We start from the raw sequence: 19,682 nt of genomic DNA on the forward strand, positions 1-19,682 counted from the left end.
GCCCTGAAATTTCAACTTCTCTTAATAGGAACATGACATCATGGTCTTCCTCTTGTTTTCGTCAACTAGAATGCAAATCACCCAACTCCGTAACTTCTCTGGGAAAACTGAATAACCCACCACTATAAAGACAGCTCGAGGGGTTGGGGCACAGCGATTCCATATCTTCCCCGAAACGCCAACACAGCCAGGTTAAAGGGGATCAGCACCGCAGCACACTCCTCGTGTTCCCAAATTAATCAAGAAGTAGGCATTTCTGACAAATGCCATCTGCTGATTTTTCAGAGAGACAAGTTTTGGTGGTGTGACCAGCAGGTGCCTCGGCTTTTTCTAGCATGCAGTATCAAAATAGTCACCATGGCAACCCTCGGAGGGCAGGCTTCCAAAGAAATGCATTGTGAACACAGAAACTCTAGAGCACTTTCAAGCAAGAAGGAAGGCGGCTCAGCGGGCGCATTTCCAATGGTGGAAGCAGGAGCCTCTCCCCACAGTCAGGCCGGACCCCGGGCTGCTGTGTACCAGGCACAGCCAGGCCCTCCCTCACCCTGAGGCTGTGTTCCCAGAAAGAGAGGAAAAATGGGAATCTGTGGGGAGTGGAAGGGAGAGCAGGCAACCTCCCAGTTTTTGTGCAGGGACTACAGTGTCTGGGAAGGGGGACCTAGGGATGTGGCCCTGAGTTAGGAGGCCCTGGACTATAATTCCTGCCCTGACACCTGCTGACGGAGTGACCTTGGGCAGTTGACCTGGCCTTCCTGAATGTGCACTGCTCATTTGTGAAGGTGTGGAGGGGGCGGTGGGGGTTATGTGAACTCACTCTCATCACGGGGAAATTGAGGGTATGATATCATGTTTGTGGATGCTCTTGGTAAGGCGCTCAGTGGGCAGCATAGAGCAAAAATGAATAGGGACTTGGGGTCAGGAAGTCTGGGTTCCTGACCAGTCTCTGCTACTTTCAGATCCTATGACCTTGGGCAAGTCTTAGAGCTTCCTAGACCTTGGGCTCCTCACCTTACAGGGAAGCTAATCAGCACCACCAGGTGGTGTGGCTGTGCAGGGTAAATGGGGTACAGCAGGCCTGATGGGAATACTAATCTGTGCTCTCTCCTCTGGGCTCCTGGGGACTTCTCTGTGATCTGGGAACCCACACCCCCCTATGGTTTTAGGAGCAGATAGCAAGACAAGGTTAAGCACATGTGGATTTTACTCTGGGAAACACCTGAGAGAATATGAGGAGAGAGCTGGAAGTAGCCAGGAGAGCCATTATACCACACAGTGCAAGTCTCAGACAGAAGGGAGGGACGGTTGAGCAGAGCGTCCTAGACTGTCTTGGGCCCTAGGAAGATTCAGCAAGGCTGTCAGGGAGTCCTCAAGCCAAAGTCACCTGCAGAGAAGCACCCCTGTCTCTTGCAGAGAGGTGTGCCTTAACATCTCTGTCACTGATTAGCTTGGAACCGCCCACAGGAAGTGTGGCCGTAGCTATGAGTGCACAGCAGCTGGGCTCCTTGCTCAATGTGGCTCCCTATCTGCAAGGTCCATTCTCATGGCTACCACACCTACCCGATCCTGACATCTTTCAGTTGGGTACCCACATCAGGTGCTTGGTCTCAGCCCCACACCTCCACTCCAGGGGCCTTGTACCCCAAACCCACAGTCTTCTCACCCAGTACAGTTGGGAACTCAGGCTCAATGACCTCTCAGCTCAATACGATATTTCTTGAGTTCATTATACAGCAAAGGTCCAGAAGCCCTGTGTCTCCATCTGTATTTGAATGCACACATGAATAGGTATGCACGCTTATTTGCCAGTGTGCATGCATGTGAGTGGGTATATTTGCATGTGTGGATGAGCATTTATATGTATGTGTATGTCAATTTATACAATAGTTCCATTGGCACTATGCTAAGCATTTTACACACAATATCTCTCATCTTGGAGGTAGATAATAGTGTGTCGAGGTATTATCCTTTTCGGCGTATACATTTTCCCCAACAAGCCACTCAGCTAATACAAGGCAAAGTCATGTATTATAGAGGGAATGTTTTTCTTCAAAATCTGAGCACTTGTCCTCTCCACCACACCCCCATTCCACCTATTCATATGACTGTTTGTTGCATGAAACCACATATGTGTGCATGTCTAAGAAAAATTAAGACAGAGGAAGGATATATACATAGAGAAGTATAGATGGATTACAGAGCAGTGACTGATAAAGAGAAATGCTTCCAGATCTACCCCAATATAATTTTATTAGTATGTCATGTGGAAACATCTATTACTTCCTAGCTAGAAATGTTTCTGCATAATAGTCTATGACACAGATTTTGAAGATTCTAAGCAATTTGAGGCTCTGATTCTCTGGTATAATCCTACAGGAGATCCCTCTCCTTGTCCTTCCCCTAAATCCTTGCTACTGTGGCGAGTTTTTCAGCCTGCCCTGTGGAGTTTGTTTTAACCTATTTGGGAGGTGTTAAAAAAAAATAATCTAATCCAACACTTTAGTTTTCTGAATCATTTTGTTTGTCTTTGTTTGTTCCCTGCAGTATGAAACACTAGTCTGGAGACATTGATTTAAAATCCGTCTCTTTTTATGATGATTTTATTCATTATCATTTTAACTCATGAATTTAGGCATCTTTGTTTTTTGTTGAATTTATTGGGGTGACATTGGTTTGCAAAACCATACGTTTCAAGTGTACAGCTCAACAAAACATCATCTGCATACTGCGTCATATGTCCATCTCCCCAAGCAAAGGCTCTTTCTGTCCCCACTTTTCTCCCCTTTGCCCCCCCACCTCACCTACCCCCCTCCCCTCTTACCTTTGGGCTGTCACTACACCGTTGTCTGTGTCTGTGTGTTATGTATATATGCTTTTTGTTTAATCCCTTCACCTTCTAAAAACATAAAAGTAAAATCAGTCTCAATTCCTATTTACTGAGCACAGGTACTATGCTTGAGATTTCATAAAGGGTCACATTCGGTTTGGGGTCTTATCAAAACGATCCCCATTTTACAGATGAAGAACTGAAGCTCTAAGAGGTAAGGAGACTTGGTGGAGTTTAGTCTGTCAGGAAGGGGACAGGACAGAGATGGGAACTGGGCTGTGCTCAACCTAGAGCCCAGCTCTCTCCCTGTATTAACTCTCTGGGCAGAAGATAGGATCTGCTCAGGTGCTGGGTATCCCAGAGTGTGCCCTGGGAGCCTGCAGGCCCAGCCACGCCCAGGAGGGCCACTCGCGGCCAGGGCAGGTAGACTTACCTGGAAGAGCACCAGCCTGCTATCAGCAGATTCACTTTCTTCCCATTTCCTTTCGCAACCTCCTTCCTCGGTTCACAATGAGAGTCCGACTTCTGCCAGTTCTGACTGCCGTTCAAAAGCCTGTTTTCTTTGTTAGAATTTTGAGGAAGAAAACCACCGTGTAGTGAAAGGGGGTTCTGGTCATCGGAAGTGTCTGGAGATTTCAAGCTGTTAATGCAAAGAGGTGGCAAAAGTACTTTCTAGGATATTCTTGTGGGCCCAAATGGCAGCTGGAGTCAGCATCGCTGGTGTCTGGGCAGGTTTCCAGAGCACAGCCGTAAGTGGGTGAGGGCTGTACGCATGGCCTCGATATGCGGAGAGCACTGTGCAATTTGCCAGATGCTTTCCGCTCTACTCTCTCACTTAATTCTCCGAGCAACCCCACACAGCGAGCGGTGCCACCCCTTTTCACAGCGAGGAAACCGTTCAGAGAGGTAAAGTGATGTGCCCAGTGGCAGACAGCTAGGAAGAGGTGGAGGCGAGACTCTCACCCAGTCCTCCTGACTCCAGGCTCAGCATCTCAGGCTGGATCTGGGTGGTCCTCACATTTATATCAGGGACTTCTGGCAGAGTTGGTGATCAACAGCAGATCCTGGAAATGGATGGGAACATCTGTACAAGGTCAGGAAGCTGTCTTGGTTTGCAATAACCAAGGCCTTCGGTTAGTGGCTTACATAACTGTCACTTATTTCTCATAGTTCTGGAGGCTGGAGGTCCAAGATCAGGGTGCTGGTGAGAGGCCTCTTCCGAATGTGCAGTCTCCTTGCTATGTCCTCAGGTGGCTGGGAGAGAAGGCAGAGGGTGAGGCTATCCCCAGCTCTTCTTATCAGAGCACTAATCCTATCGTGTAGGCTCCTCCCTAACTACATCCCAAAGGCTCCATCTCCAGATATTAGCACATTGGGGATTAGGGTTTCAACATATAAATTTGGAGGAGACACATCCATTTATTCCATAACAGAAACAGAGAGCCCTGGAGGCCTGTTTTATTTGGTGCAATAAGCCAGGCACTGTGCTAGGCACTGGGGAGACGATGTGAACAAGGTGGTCCAGATCCTGGCCTAAGAGTCATAGTCCATTGAGGAGGTCAGTGATTGACCAGACAGCTCCAACACCCAGTGGTAAGCACCTAGGAGAGAGACATACGGCTCTGTCAGAGCACATGTAAGGGCACCTCACCCAGACATGGTGCTTGGCCTCTTGATCCATCTCCCAAGTATACAAAAGTGACTTAGGATTCGGGGTGGGCATGAAGAAGGAGGTGGTGGTTGTGGGAAAAATGATCCAAAAAAGTGTCCCAGAAGAGGCGTGGCTTTCTGGGGCTGGGGCTTGGAAAGGTGGGTAGGATTTCCAGGTGCAGAGATTTGGAGAAGGGTCTAAGGAAATGGCCGGGTCCCTGGCACAGGCACAAATGGGGGATATGCCCAGGGGACAGGAGCTCATTTCCAGAGTCTCTGGGTAGACTACATGGTATGGAGTAGCAAGAGGCATAGCTAGAAAAGCAGATAGGGGGCAAGCCAGGGCCTTCCAAAGCCTGTAGTTTTTCCTATAGGCCACGGGGAGCCAATGCTGGCATTCTGAGTGGAACAGGGACACTTTGGGCCTGCATTTTGGAGAGGTGGTCTCTAGGGCTGATGCTGGGAAGGAGCAGAAGGACAAAACCACTCCCCAGTACATCCCAGTGCTGTGGGTGAGAGATGATCAGGGCGTCAGTCCTGGGACAGAGCTCAATCGTGGGTTGGTCACCCAAGCTGGCAGAACAACCAGAGAGCAAGCCCCCAACCTGTCTGAGAAGAGCCAGGAGTGGAAGATCCACATGGAGGAACCGGGTCTGTCTGAGATCCAGGGGACAAGCTGAAGGTTAAAAAACGAAACGAAGGAGCCCGCGGGCCACAGCCTGGCAATGGGAGCGAGGGGCCAGAGAGAAACAAAGCAAGGATGAGTGCTATTGCCAGAAATGAGCCTCAGACTTCTAGCTGGATACTGGGTGTGTTTCTGTGTGTGTGTGTGTGTGTGTGTGTGTGTGTGTGTGTGTGAAAGAGAGAGAGAGAGAGAGAGAGAGAGAGAGAGAGAGAGAGAGAGAGAGAGAATGTGATATATGTAGGAATATGTAGTAAGCAGGAGCAGAGATGACTTGGATTAAGGGGTGACAGATGAGGAGAATAATGAGAGCCCCCTAAAGGACTGGATGAGACACACGCAGCCAAGCAGGTCTTAGCCTGGACACAGGCACCTGTATCAAGAGAATGGAGACCATGTGCTCCCAGAGCAGTTCTGTTCCCCGGGGTTGTGCTTTAGACCAGGAAAGCAGCCGCCTCAGCCTCGGCCTCAGCCAGCTGTCCACTAGCCATCCAGCCACCACACCCTGCAGACCTACTCCTTGCCAGAGGCGTGGAGCTGAAAACCCAGTCCTTTTTTGTTGTTGTTGTTGTTGTTAAGACTTGAATCACACTCCTTTCTGGCACTTTCCAGAGGTTTCTTCAGAGTTCTGTCCCTTGAGCGCAGGGCTGAGGAAACTGGATTATCCACAAGCTGGTGGTTCCTTGAGGTTCCTTTAAAAGCTTCCTACAGGGACCAGGAGCCAGCAGCCCGCTGGACCATGGCCTGGCGGCTGGGTTACGCTCCAGATGAAAATGAGCAGCGTTTCCAAGACAATCCTCCCCAGATTCTTTACAGCAGGGCGACTCCTTCCTTCCTCCCCTCCCTCCTTCCCCAGCCCCGGCTAGTTCTCTGCCCAGCCCAGTTCTGAGAGAGCCTTTCAGAGTCATCCGCCGCCCGGGGACAGGGAGATGCCGGCTGGCTGACCCCTCCCGGGCGCGGCGGGTACTGTACCCACACCCCGGGGTTGTCTGTCTGCCCTCCTGCTCCCCGCTGCTGACGCAGGCGTCCTATAATAAGCCTCTGTTACTTGGAGCCGGGGCGCTCCGTAGTAAGCCGAAACCGCTACTATATTTACACCCTTTTCCACATTTAGACAAAGGCTATTTTTAACGGCAGATCTATTCGTGGGGGTTGCCCACGTCACACTCCGTTCACATGCATCTCACCATCCTGAGTCTATTATTTGGATTTCACACTCGTACCAGGTCTCTCTCCTTCCCCCTGCCTTCCGCCGTCTTCCTTTCATCATCTCTTGTCTCTTTTTTCGTTCCTTTCTCCCAATTCCTTCCTTCCTTTTTCCCCCAACAGGAAATCAGAAGGAGAGGTCCCGGCAGGCTGTGCTGCCAGGGCTGTTCTGGGGACACCCAGGGCCTCGTCCTCACCAAGCAGGGTGGGCAGCGTGGCCAAGGGCTGGGGTGTGGGGTTTACACCCCAATTCTGAGGCTCCTTTACGACCTTCAAGTTTGTCTGGATGGGACGCTGGAACTGCCCAGCCTGGCCTTCCTTCTCTGTGGCATTCCAGCTGTGTGTGTGTGTGTGTGTGTGTGTGTGTGTGTGTGTGTGTATTTTCACGCTGAGGCTTTTCTTAGCTTAAACGTTAATTTTATCAGATTAAGTTTATCGGGTTTGATAGCAGGGGATTTCATACTTACAGGTGCATGAGGGAGAGGAGAAGTCCATGGAATCCGCATGTGCTAAGTGCCCGCTGTGGTCAAGCACCATGCGGGTGCTGTGGAAAGCGGGACCCTGACAACAGGGCTGGGCGGCCCAGCCCGCACCCATCTTACAGGTGAGGAGGTGAGGGCCAGAGGGACTGGTGATCACCCTAAAGCCACTGAACTGCCACCTGGCTTTCCTGGGGCTTAAGTCTATGTGTCTGACTGCAAACTGCATGCTGGCCCCCAATCTCACACTTTCCTTACTGCTCCCTTCTCCCCTCAGAGCCCCAGGAAAAACAAACAAAAAAAAACCCCTTGTTGTCAAATCTTATTTTATTCCTCTCCACAATCAGCATGAACCACCAGAGTGAACCACCCACTGGGGCATCAGAGTGAACCACCCATTGCATTTCTAAGGGGACGGGTGCTGAGGTTGGTATCAGACTGCAGTAGAAACAGAAGCTGGGCCACTGGTAGGACAGCCGGCCCTCCTCCACCCGGCCTCTGTGGCGTCAGAGAACTCATGGAAACCAAGGGCTCCCCGGCCCCCATCTCCATGGCTCAGTCATTTCCTGGGGCCTCTGACGAGAGATTATGGTCTCGTGGTGTCCCAGAGTCAGGAGCAGTAAGCCCAGAAGCCTGGCAGCTGTGACTTACGGGCACGTCACATTGCATATATTATTCTTTCTTCAAACAGAGATGATAATAATTCCACCTTGCCCACTCCTCCCTCCATAGTTTGCAGAGAAGTTTAAATAGGAGAGTGCATGTGAGTGCTGCTTCCAAAATTGGCAAATGCTAGAGACTGCTAGTTCCTCGTGCTGACGTGTTACCGTTCGTACAGATGCGACAGACGGTTCAGCAAGGCCAAGTGACATGCTCAGGGTCACACACAGCAATAAGTGGTTGAAATAAGGACGCAGTGGTCCTGTTTCCCTCAGCCATGGACTGAAAAGAAATCTCAGAGCCGGTGGAAGGCTCGGATGCTGAGCCCCACCAGTGCCGGGCCCAGTTCGGCCCAGAAATGGGGACACTGATCTGGGATGGATCCCATCGCTCTCCCCGGCTGACCCCCCCTGTACCTTTGTCCCAGCGGCTTCTCAGGCTTCTCGGCAGTGTGGGTGTCCCGCCGCAGCCAGAGCCGAAATCCCAGAGCGCTGACAGAGGAGCCAGTGTCGCGGGGCCTCTGGTTTCAGGATATACTGGAAAGGTGAGAAGGAAGCTTGTCTTCCCATGAATCTGGGCCAGGAGCTGGGACGTCCCCCAGGTGCCCGGGCATCCCCAGGTCAGGAGGGCCGCCAGCACTCTTGCAGAGCGCTAGCTTGGGTCAGGGAATAAATCAGTCAGCCCTTCGCATGGGCCAGAGGCTTTGTCAGTCCAGACAAAACCTGCCCCAGAATCTGCAGCCCAGCCAGGCCTGGCCTCACCCGGCGCAGGGCCTGGTTTGTGAGAAAAAGGAATTCAAGTCCCGGGGAACTGCACCTTGGGGGACTGCGTGAGGAGGCCACGTGGCATTGCCATGCATCACACCACGACACCCACGCCACTGACCCTCGTGCCTCTGGCCACAGCTTCCCCATCACCGGCACTTGGCCTCCCTGCCCTTGACCCTTGCCATATCCCCACTCGTCTTTGGGACCTGGTACAGGTATTGCTCCCTCTGGGACATCTGTTCTGGTCCTCTCTTTCCCAGTCAAGAATAGTGTCCCCCTCCCCTGGGCTCTCAGTGAGCTCGGTGAACATAGCAGCACCCCCAGGCTGCTGGGTGCTGGGATCCCCCAAACACCCGGCCCAGACAGAGGAGCTGCAGGCAGGCTTAGTTCCCACCCCTTCTCCTGCAGGGCCAGCAGGACCTTGGGGCTGGAGGGCCATAGACAGTGCAGGGCTTGCTCCGGAGTCCCACCCTCGTCCCCTCTGGCACCCGGCCTCCAGCTGCTGTCAGTGCGACCTGTTTGCCTGTCAGTGACTCACAGCGGCCCCCTTACTCAGGGGAATAGCTCTCAGGAGACAGCGGCTATGTCTCCAGGAGGTTACAGCTTTCTCCCCACACCCCTACCCACCCACCACCAGCCAGGCAGTGAGCAAATGGCACAGGGATCCCAAAGGGCAGTTCCCTCACGCCAAGGGGGCAATGCTGCGGAGTGCTTTGGGCTCCAGAGCACCAGGCTCACTTCACCCCAAAGATCAGGCCGAGGCTAGGCGTTCGCTGAGGTCAGAGCTGAGGTGACCATCCTGCTTGCCGAGAAAGTCCCACATCCTAGAAAATTCCTCGGTTTGGGGCAAACAGAGCTGATTGGTCAGCCTAAGCTGGGTTGCCTGATTTAGAAAATAAAAATGCAGGCTATCCAGTTAAATTTACATTACAGATGAGCAAAGCACACATTTTTGGTATACGTATGTCCCATATAAAATTGTGAACATATTTGTAATAAAAATATTACTCATGTTTATCTGAAATGCAAATTTCTTTTGGCATTTCACGCATATTGTATGGGGTAGCCTGCCCTTGACCACATTAGCGTTCATCCCTTTTCCTCCCTCTCCTGTCTCCCCACCTCCCTCCCCTGCAGTTTCTCCTGAAAAGCACTCCCTCAGTAAGCCACGGTGCCTGATGCTTGCCTCAGTCTCTGCTTCTAGGGAAGCTGACCTCAGGCTGTCACTGCCTTTCAGTGGCCAGAGAAGACCCCCCGTGTCCCTTCTTCAGACTCCTCAGAGCATCCCTCTTCAGACCAGTCTCTTGGGACTAGATGGAAGGGAAGGACTAACTGAGGAGGTTCTCCGGGTGACCTCGGGGGCAGCCAGTACTTAAACTACATCCCTACAGCACTGGCCTCCTGAGAAACCTCAGGGAGACAGACGTGTCCGGAAATCTTTGTGACCGTGGCCTCCTTTAGGGAGACTCTGTTCTCATCTATTAATGACCAAGCTAGGCTTGGTGGCTTAAGACCTGAAACAGAAAGACTAGGTAAAACGATTTCTAGGGGACCTTCCGGCTGTGACTCCGTGAGATTTGGAATTTTCAGAAACCCAACATTTATGTTAAATTTATAAAGTACTTAACCTAGTTCTGGCCCAGGGTAGTACTCAACAGAGCATTGGTATTAGTCTTTGTCATGAACAGTAGCAATAAATAACCTCTGTTTCCTCCCTATGTGCTGTATAAAAAAAATAAAAAAATAAAAAAATAAGTGAACTTTCACCCGTTGTAATAGCATGGAGGGACCTGGAGGGTATTGTGTCAGTGAAAAAAATTCAGTCAGAGAAAGACAAATACCATATGATCTCATTTGCATGTGGAATTTAATGAATAAAATAAACTGATGAACAAAATAAAACCAGAGGCATGGATAGATACACGGAACAGACTGACTGAGGTTATAGGGGATGTGGGGGGGGGGGGGGCGGGGAGTGAGGAGGGTAGGGGAACTAAATGAAAGAAGGTGAAGAGATTAGCCAAAGGCATCTATGCATAGCCATTGGGCACAGACAGTGTGGTGAATGCCAGAAGGGGGGTGCTGCGTGGAGCTGGGCAAAGGGGTGGAGATGGTGATTATCTGTAATAATGTCAACAATAAAAAAAGAAGATGCCCTCTGGGGCATCCAGGTGAACAGATTTTAGGTCAAAGCCAGTCAAAGGTGGAGTGAGTTGTCTCAGGTGGTGAGCTTCCTGCCATTCAAAGGAAAAAGGGGGGGGGGGGGGGTGTCACTCTTCCCTTTGTGAACTACAGCCATTGGAAGGTGCTTCTCGTGTCTGCCTGTGATCTGACTTCTGTGGCTTCCTCTCCTTGGTCTAGTTCTTTCAGGGGAGGCGTAGAAAGTCCAGTCTTGTGGCAGGTGTCATGCAAACAGGTGCGGGGAGGTATGGGGAGAAGTGTCAAGAGATGAAGTCAGAGGTGATGAGAAATGTCAGAGAGAATGGGCAGCGGTGTGCACACTCTGAAATCGACCGGCATCCTGGGGCTTGAAACCTTGCTATCATGCTGTTTCAGAGCGTGCTGCCGAAGAGCTAACTGCCAGGCCCTCCGCAACACTCGTCCAAACCAAATAACTCACTCTCTGAGGACCTCCGACAATGGGGGCATTGTGTTACCTATTGTGGTGACAAGAAAAGGGTGATCAGGAAGGGAGGAGACTCAAAACTGTGTCACGGGGAGGACAGTGGGAAGAAGTGGGTCTGTGTAGCCAGAAGAATAGATTTGGGTGGCAAAGTAATTGTCCCTGAAAATCTTCCCCAGGGAAGGATTGGACCAATTCCCAATGGAACAAAGAATTGGACTTAGGACAAAAGGGTAAGCCATCAGAGAAACCAAAAGCTCTCTCATAGACAGAGCTACTAACAGTGAGAGGTCCCTGTCACAGAAGCTGTCCGAGAGGAGGCGGGGGCGCCGTGCTGGGTGGCGATTGGACTTGACAGCTTTTTATTGAGTCCCTGAGTTTTCTTTTAGTGTATGCACATCACCACCATCCTCCAACACACACACACACACACACACACACACACACACTCACTCACACACTCACACGCCTGGGCATTTAAAGCCAGAAGCACTTCCTTTTTCAAGATGCATCTAGGTACTCTGTGGGTCTCCTACTTTACTTAGGTTTGGTCATCCAGAGATTCTTCCCATGGCTGTCTTGGTTGTCAGCAAGTCATAAAAGCCTTTCTGCTCTCCTTGGGAGGAGCGGAGCAGATTGTCTGGATCTGCCCTGGCTCCGGGCTCGGCACCAAACGTGTTCCTTCTGCGCAGTCTGTTCCCGTTTTGACAATGCCGAGGGGAAAGCTGGAGGAAGTCCCGTAGCCAAGGGTGCTGAGAGCTACAGGGCAGGGCTTCAATCCTGGACAGGAGGGGTCACATTTGCATTTCAGAAGGACCTGGTAGAGTGCCTTTCTCCAGAGGGACACAGGCAGAGAGTTTGGCTCGGGTCAGTGTCCATCCTCAGCATCTTCCATCCTCGGCATCTTCCAAAGAGAAAGTGCTACCGATGGCAGCCACGTCCGTGTTTTCTCCAGGGCAGAGTCTGAAAGAGGCTTTTCCCAGGAAAAGCCTCTACATTTCTCTAGCTTCCAGGAGATGAAAATACTAATAATTTGGCTTTTGTCTGCATAAGAGAAGACATTGCTCTGTGCTGCCTGAGGATGGAGTACTAGGCTCTCTGCTTTATTCAGATCCTGAAAAGGTTCTCATTTGGACTCCAGCATGTTGGGTCCTGTGACCAGCCAGTAGATTCAGTTAATGATATTACTCAACGTGGATTTACTGAGTCCATCTCAATGCCAGGTCGTGCACTAGGCACTGGGGAGCAAAGATGAATGAGATCCAGGATTTGTCCTCAAGAGGCATGTAGTCCAGAGGGAGAGACAATCACAAGCAAAATAAACAAACAAACAAACAAACAACAAACCCCACCATGCAGCCAGGGCTCCAGGAGAAGAAGCTGCGAGGACCCTGGCATCTGGGAGCCTCAGAGACAATGCCCTCAAGGAAGGGATGCTTGCCATGAGTTTTCAAAGATAAGCAGGACTTTATGCAGCTGCAAAGGCATGGAATGGGGGAATCCATATATGCAAAGGTGTGGAAAGCTTTTCTTATTTACGGAGCCACCTGTACTTTGATGAGACCAGAGCTGCATACAATGCAGTAAAGAACAAAGAATGAAGCTAGAGAAGTGGTTTCAGCCAGGGGCGATTTGGTCCCCCAGGGACATTTGTTTGTCACAAGGAGAGGAGGGGTGGCACTACTGGCATCTATTAAACATCCTACAATGCTCCGGAAAGTTCCACAACAAAGAATTATCTGGTGTGTGATGTCAGCAGTGCCCGGATGAAGAAACCCTGAACTAGAGAGAGGCAGCAGTCCCATGATGACATGATCTGAGAGAGGGTCCTCCTTTAGGGGCACTGAGTTTTCTGAGGGTCATGCAGAGGAGGCCCCCAGGGGAGAGAAAGCAGGGTAACATAAGATTTTCAGACCCTGAAATCTTAGGTTCCCCCTTACCTATGTCTCAACCAGCCTCTCAGCTTTATTTTTTTTTTTTATTTTTTATTTTATTTTTTTTTTTTTTGCACAGCTGATAGGCCTGAATCAAGTTTTTCTTTTCAACTTGTTGATGAAAACTATTAAAGACAAAAGTTTCTGAGACAAATAACGCCTGAGATTCATGTAACATCATTCAATCTACTGGGCATTTTGATGCCTCATCTCATTTTACTGACTCACCACAAGAGGAAAATGAAGCTTGGAGATGTTCTGCAATCTAGGATTCCTTTGACTGCAGCCTGTTCAGTTCCCACCTGTCCCCAGAGTACACCAAGGATCCACCCCTCTGGCCACAGGGGGTGCTGGGAGTGTCCTCCATCCTGGCCTTAATGGCCTCCTTTCCAGATTTCTGGATTCATATCTCTGTGAGGGGCCAGGAGCAGGTTCCCTGCCTTGCTCTGACCATAGCTGGGATACCTTCTGACCATAGGGGACCTCACGCCGCCCGTAGTGACCTGGCTGCCCTGGCTGCCCTGGCAGGGACAGCTGCTGGGCTCATGTCTCTGCCCAGGAGGCATTACTGGCCCTGTGATTTGGCCCTTCGTCTGAACTGGCAGATGGACACAGGAGCCTTGTCATGACACTGCTCCCCCTCGACTCAAAACAGAGGACAGCACGAGTTAGCTGACGGGTGGGATTTTCCCAAGTGGAGCCCCAAAATACTGCTGACCTGCCATGTTATTGTTCTCAGGGGAAGCATTGACAGCCACACCAGGCCACACGCTGCACAAACACTCTCAGTATCGGTTCTGGTTGTTCTTCTAACAGCTTATTCAAGGCCTGTTTGCCTGTGGGGCAAAAATTTATAGCATGACTGCCTTCTACTCCAATACCTCTGAAGCTCATTGAGAACTGATTTCCTATATTCCCAAAGCCGTGTGATCCCGCAGGGATAAAGAAAGATTACCTAGGGCCTCCCCCCTCCTCTTCATCTCCCACAACCCATCAATCACAAGCTCAAGGAAAAGAATCAAAGGCAACGAATTGTTTGTTTGTTTAAGTATAGTTGGCACACAATATTGTATTCATTATATTAGTTTCCATGTACAATATAGTGACTTGGCATTTTTATACCTTGCAATCTGATCATTCTACTAATTTTAGTAATCATCTGCCACTGTGCAAACTTATCACAGTATTATTGTTAATATTCCCCTTTACCTTTCTTTGTCTCCTTCTATGAGTCTGCTTTTGTTTTACGTGTTCATTTGTTTGTTTGATTTCACATATAAGTGAAACCATATATAATATTTGTCTTTCTCTGTCTGATTTATTTCACTTAGCATAGTAATCTATAGATCCATTCATGCTGTTGCAATGGCAAGATTTCATTTTTCTTTTATTGCTGTGTATTATGCCATCCTATGAATATAGCACATTTTCTTTACCATTCATCTGTTGATGGACACCTAAGTTGATTCTATATCTTGGCTATTATAAATGGCACTGCAATGAACATGGGGTGCATGTATCTCTTTGAGTTAGTGTTTTCATTGTCTTTCAGTAAATACCCATAGGTGAAATTTCTGGGTCATATGTTGGAAAGAATGTCAAAGAGGCTCAGGCCCCAGATGGGGCAAGGAGCAAGAGAGGGTGAGACTTTTATATAGAAAAGAGGGCTACACTGCTGATCCTAGAGAATAAGCACTCTTTCTTGGGGTACAGGACGATAGCACCCACTTTTCCATGAGCCAGGTGCTTGCATTTCCCAGTGGATTGTTCTCCAGAGATGCCCAGGTCCCCTAGCAATGTGCTTGGTCATCACCCTAAGCCACCTGCTCAGCAGGAGGTAGTGGGCTCATAGCACAGGGGACTGACCCAGAGTAGGGGCTCTCTATCTAACCATGTGACACTGTGACAATTAGACAGCCACAGTGTCAAGTGGCTGCTCTGATAGGGTTTCTAAAAATATCCCTGGTCCTGTTGCTCATGGGGCACCAACCCAATCCTTGTGAGTGCCAAGCAGACAGGCCTGTGTAGCCTGCTCCCTCCTCACTCTCCCCACTGCCTCCCCTTTAGCTCAGGTTCATTTACTCTCATCCATATTATTACACAAATTACCAACTGTTCCCCCTTCTCCACACGGACCACCAGATGGTACCTGGAACACACAAGAGACCACACCATAATCAAAGACTACTCACTCATTGGTTCACTTACCGATTCATCCAATTATTCCACATGCACTCAGCACACCGTTAATGTGCCAATGTTGAGCATGGGGTAAGGAGCCCCAGTCCAGGTCTCTTAGGCCAAACCTTGTCATAGATCCTATGGATGAGGTGAGCAAAGCCAGACACAAAAAAGTGAATGCTGTAGGAATCCATTTATGTGCCACTCACAAATAGGCAAATCTAATCTGAAATGATGGGAGCCAACATACCGGCTACTTCTCAATCTGAGGAATGGACTCACGGGCACAATAGTATATAAACAGGGACTGAGCTGTACCCTTAAGATTTGTACTCTTTACTATGTATGGTTTGCCTCCATAATTTTTTAAATGTATATAAAGTATTACTGTGGTTTTACTTATTAGAGCCAGACACATATCCTTGACTCGAGAATAGGGAAGAAAGCTGTATGCCAAAATGTTAAAGGTATTGTCTTTGATGAGTGAGAAAACAGAGAATTTTCATATACTTCTCTGAATCTCTCCATGTATTCTACACCAACTATATTTTGCTGATGTCATGAGGTTAAATATACTGAGTGCTATTTTAAAAACAAGAACCCAAGAAACACTAGGCAAGCACGAGGCAGGTGGCGCTCCTCCCCGGGGGATAGAATTGCTCACGAGCTTTTGTCCTCTTGGATGGTGAGGACACGGGGTTAGGAGCCACGGACCAGCTCTCTTGGGTTTCAGCACAACTAAATAAAGCTCCTGGCCCACTGGGAGCCAGGAGGTGGGGTTGCCGGGGCAACCCTGGGGCTTTCCTCTCATTCCTGAGGGTTAGGAGCCTCGAGGGCACTCAGAGGCCTCGCCAGACTCCTTCTCGTGCCCGCAGCCTAGAACTTGTCTGACTTGGGTCTCAGACGTCTGTGATCTGTCAGGCTGGGGGATCCTGCCCCTCGCCATTGGAGAGAGGATGATTGTAGGACCCCTCAGTTTATCCCCTCAGCTGGAAGGACCTGCCAACAGGTATCATTTGGGGCCACTGTGAGGTAGAAGGAGCTGACATGGAAATATCGAAACAAACACAAACCTGATTAAATCCTGGACACCCTGAGGAAGGAAGAAAAGGGAACTGGAGGGATCGCTCAGGGCCTTGGTTTTCTCACTGGAAAATGGGGCTGTTGTGAGAATAACATAGGAATGAAAGATGGAAAGTGCTGGAATGGGGGGCTGGTTTCGTGTTCTGGTTTTGCTGACATTTGGGAAGACAGAGGCCAATGGCTCCTCGCTGCCTGTGCACATCCTGGTACCCCTCTGGGCTCCCAACGGCCTGGAGTAGGGGACATTTTTGTGTCCCAAACCTGATTTCTGCACCGACAAAGCCCATGGGATCGCGTGATGATTATCTGTTTGTGATTCACAATTGCATTTTGTATTGCCAGCCCAGATCTTAAAATCACTCCCCGCTCCCTCCCACCCCTGACATGCAGGCTCCCACAGAGGAGTCATGTGAGGCCGGCTCAGATGGAGCATAGGGTTTAGCCCGGTCCAGCTCTGCCCTGTGACACACATAGCCTCCAGCGATCACATGGCCTCCAGCTGCCGCGGCCTGCCCCCTGTTCCCATCCTGGTGCCCTCTCCCTGGCAGGCGTCCTGAGCTGACTCATCCCTCTAAGCTGTGAGCTTGGCAGACCACTGGACTGAGTGACAGAGGGGGCGGGGCCAGCAGGCTTGGATAGTTTTGGTCCCAGCCGACCTCGAGGTGGAATCCCATCCAGGAGTCTCCCTGGCAGCACGTGGTGTTCACAGGTAGGCGCCCGCTGGCCTGACACAGAGTGCTGCTGCCAGCTGGCTCCCCGCAGCGGCCCAGCCGGGGCCCCCATGAGCAGGCAGCTTATGCCACAGGTGCTGACACGGACCTCGTGGAAAGGCTGGAGGCCAGGCGATGCCAGGCCTTAGAAGGAGGGGAAAGGGCAAAGGCAGGCAGCGCCATCTGTATACGTACTTAAAACAAGCAAACAAAAAAGTAAACCTTTATTTTTTTTTTATAAAGTATTTTTTATTGATTTTTTTTTTTTTTTTTTTTTTTTTACAGAGAGGAGGAAAGAGGGACATCCTGGAATGGTGGATGCAGCCCCTGCTTCATCAGGGTCAGCACACTTTTCTTAAAGATCCGGAGAACAAATGTGTGGGCCCTGTGGTTTCTAGTCAACTCTGCCACCGATGTAAGCCAGTGGGACTGGCTGTATCCCAATATGAATTTGTTTACAGAAACAGACAGCCAACCTGCAGACTGTAGTTTGCAGGCTCCTGAGCCACATGTGTGATGCATCCCATTTTGCAGATAATGAAACTAAGACCCAGTAGAGAAAAATGGTCTGTCATATAGCCAGCCAGAGGCACATCTGACTCTCTGCCCAATATTTCCTCCCCTATGCCCATCGCCTCTAGATTGGGGCCTTGGTGTGGCTTTTAGGGAACTTGCAGCCAGAACTCTCCCAGGCAGTGTCTGCGTAACTCATAATTCTTAAATGGCAGCGGTTATTTCCTCTTCGTGGCCAGTGAGGCCTCAGGGACTGGAGCCTTTGGCCTGAGAGGATTGCTCGGAGCCACTCTGGGAGCATCACTGAGGGAGGCGGCTTCGGGAGTGCACCCCTGCCAGGCCCTCTTCCATCAACCTCTGCCTCAGCTACCTCGGCAGAGCCTTTCTCAACAGCATCCCCAACTCGCACAGTGAAAAAGCAGTTAGAGCTTCGGAGCCTGTAAAAAGCTAAAAATATCCAGGAATGTGTGCACATATGTGGCCCTTTTGTGATCAAAACATCTGGAGAGAAGATCAAATGTTCCTACAATTCGGCAAGGACTTGGGAAGGAAGTCTAAAGGCACTGACTTTACTGGGGAGGAGGACGTCACAAGAGTCTTGTTTTCTTAAGACAAAATAAGTTATGCGCACGAAGAACCCCGAACCCCCACCCCCAGGAAGTCCTTGGCATTCTGGAGATGGTTTCTCATAACGGGGGCGAAAAGTTCATTGGCTACAGGCTTGAATTCCTGATTTGATGCCTTTAAGACAGAAAAAAAAGAAAATTAAAATACCAAGTTCTTTAACCAAAACAGTAGGAGCTGCGATGATGTAGTGAATTATTAAATGTCAGATTGAAGCAGGCCTCATGTGAGCCATGCACTTGTCAGATGAGGAAACTGAGACTCAGAGAGAGAGCTTTCCTGGTGTCCCATGAAAAGTGGCAGAGAGAGAGCTAACATGTGTGCGACCTGGCCCTGGCCAGTGTGGCGCAGTTGGTTGAAGCATTGTCCTAGCACTGGGGGGTCATGGGTTCCATTCCCGATCAGGGCACATACCTAGGTTCCGGTTCGAGCCTAGATTTGGAGCGCATACCGGAGGCAACTGATCTCTCGCTCCCCCCTCAAATCAATAAAAATAAATACAATAAAACACATGTGTCCTGACTCCCAGACCAGGGGTGCATGGGGAAGGAGAGTTGGAAGAAAGGGCCAGTCTTCATTCTGCTGCTCCTAACCCATATGACCTGTACACTACAGATGCCAATGGTTAGTTTTGCCTCTAAGAAGCCAGGATCAGGACTTCTGGATTAGTGTATCTGTTTTCTGTAGACCTACAGGGTCCCTGAAGGATGAACAAAGGCAAGGCATTACCAATCATGGCCCCAACCCCTAGTAGAATGTCCTGGTAGTTTGGGCTGATGGGTGTGTGAGCCTAGAATTTCATTTTTTACCTCTGGCTTGAATTCTTGGTCAGAAGCAAGCAAAACTTGCCTATAAGATACCCTTTCCTCAGGCTGAGCCTTAACTGGAGCTGAGAAAGCTGGCCACTGCCTAAAGCTTACAACAGCCTGACTCAGCCACCCTCCCACGCCTTATTTTCAACTGCATGCCACGCTTTTGTTTCCACTGGCCTTTGGAGTGGTAGCACTGGCCTCTTAGCCACTCCTCACTTCGGAGATGAGAGGAAACCTGAAGTCAGGTCCCAGATTGCGAGGGGGGTGTCCGACTGCCACAGAAATTGGACCTAAACCGGCAGTCAGACATCCCCCAAGGGGTCCTGGATTGGAGAGGGTGCAGGCTGGGCTGAGGACACCACCCTTCTCCCACTCCCATGCACAAATTTCATGCATCGGGCCTCTAGTAAGATAAATAAATCTTGAGGATCTATCTATAATAATAAAAACATAGTGTGTAAATCGACTGAACAGCCATCCAGATGTCCTTCCAGATGACCTTCCAGACAAAGCCAGGGCGGTAGCTGTAGCTGCAGCTGCGAGGGAGGGATTGAGGCAGCCACTCAGCTGTGAAGGTCTACTCTTACATGAATTTTGTGCATCAGGCCTCTAGTAGGTTATAATACTATATCACACACTTGAAATTTGCTGAGTAGAAAAATGGTAACTACCTAAGGTGATAGATGTGTTAACTAACTTTATTGTGGTAATCATTTCACTATATATGTATATAAAAAAAAAACAACTTTAAAGCATGACACATTTCCTATTAGTGCTTATATTCTATTTTAAGGAAAACCACCGGCTTAGACTGGTGAAGAGAAATTATAGGAGAAAATAAAATAGCAGACTTACATTGTTAGTATTAGAGATAAACATGAGGTCATTAATATTTTAAAGAATAAACATATGTGTGTGCCTTTACCACTCATTT

At 49.7% G+C, this 19,682-nt stretch overlaps 1 protein-coding gene across 5 annotated transcripts in view; it reads left to right on the forward strand.

The window, feature by feature from the left end:
* The window catches only part of LOC311630103 (uncharacterized protein), a 330,231-nt gene extending 310,757 nt beyond the window's left edge, over positions 1-19,474 (forward strand). For 4 of the 5 annotated variants that reach the window (XR_014796313.1, XR_014796314.1, XR_014796315.1 and 1 more), the window contains 3 exons: positions 6,832-6,974; positions 7,940-8,045; positions 17,085-19,474. The gene's annotated coding sequence lies outside the window, so the exon portion shown is untranslated. The remainder of the gene's footprint in view (positions 1-6,831; positions 6,975-7,939; positions 8,046-17,084) is intronic. The other variant, XR_014796318.1, reaches the window with a different exon arrangement.
* The last annotated feature ends 208 nt before the right edge of the window (positions 19,475-19,682 follow it).

Source organism: Pipistrellus hanaki, assembly GCF_964339955.1.
Source record: "Pipistrellus hanaki genome assembly, chromosome: 11".
Classification (NCBI taxonomy): domain Eukaryota; kingdom Metazoa; phylum Chordata; class Mammalia; order Chiroptera; family Vespertilionidae; genus Pipistrellus; species Pipistrellus hanaki.